This window comes from Nomia melanderi, unplaced genomic scaffold (assembly GCF_051020985.1).
Source record: "Nomia melanderi isolate GNS246 unplaced genomic scaffold, iyNomMela1 scaffold0014, whole genome shotgun sequence".
Taxonomy (NCBI): Eukaryota; Metazoa; Arthropoda; class Insecta; order Hymenoptera; family Halictidae; genus Nomia; species Nomia melanderi.
This window is the reverse complement of record NW_027475130.1, coordinates 9,483,151-9,484,105: the sequence shown is the minus strand read 5'-3', so window position 1 is coordinate 9,484,105 and position 955 is coordinate 9,483,151.

The following is a 955-nucleotide window of genomic DNA, read 5'->3' as shown; positions in this document are numbered from 1 at the left end:
GCAGGAGGCCCTGGCGCATGAATCTGTGCAGCGGGAACGCCCTCGGTCCACCAGGGGCCGAGAAAACCACCGTCTCATGGGGCTGGACACTCAGGGTGAGGGAAATATCCAATATATATCTGGTGATATCTCGGGTGCTATTACAGATAGCGCAATAAATCAAAGTGCATTGTCAGTAGGAGGCCGTGGCGCATGAATCTGGGCAGCGGGAACGACCTCGGACCACCAGGGGCCGAGAAGACCACCGTCTCATGGGGCCAGCCACTCAGGGTCAGGGGAAAATCCAATATATATCTGGTGGTATCTCGGGTGCTATTAGAGATAGCGCAATAAGCCAAAGGGAATTGTCTGCAGGAGGACCTGGCGCATGCATCTGTGCAGCGGGAACGACCTAGGACCACCAGGGGCCGAGAAAACCACCGTCTCATGGGGCCGGACACTCAGGGTCAGGGAAAAATCCATCATATATCTGGTGATATATCAGGTGCCATTAGAGATAGCGCGATAAATCAAAGTGCATTGTCTGCAGGAGGCCCTGACGCATGAATCTGTGCAGCGGGAACGACCTCGGACCACCAGGGGCCGAGAAAACCACAGTCACATGGTGCCGAGAAATCAGGGTCAGGCAAAAATCCAATATATATCTGGTGATATCTCGGGTGCTATTACAGATAGCGCAATAAACCAACGCGCATTGTCTGTAGGAGGCCATGGCGCATGAATCTGTGCAGCGGGAACGACCTCGGACCACCAGGCGCCGAGAAAACCACAGTCTCATGGGGCCGGACACTCAGGGTCAGTGAAAAATCCAATATATATCTGGTGATATCTCGGGTGCTATTAGTGATAGCGCAATAAACCAAAGTGAATTGTCTGCAAGAGGCCCTGGTGCATGAATCTGTGCAGCGGGAACGACCTCGGATCACCAGGGGCCGAGAAAACCACCATCTCATGG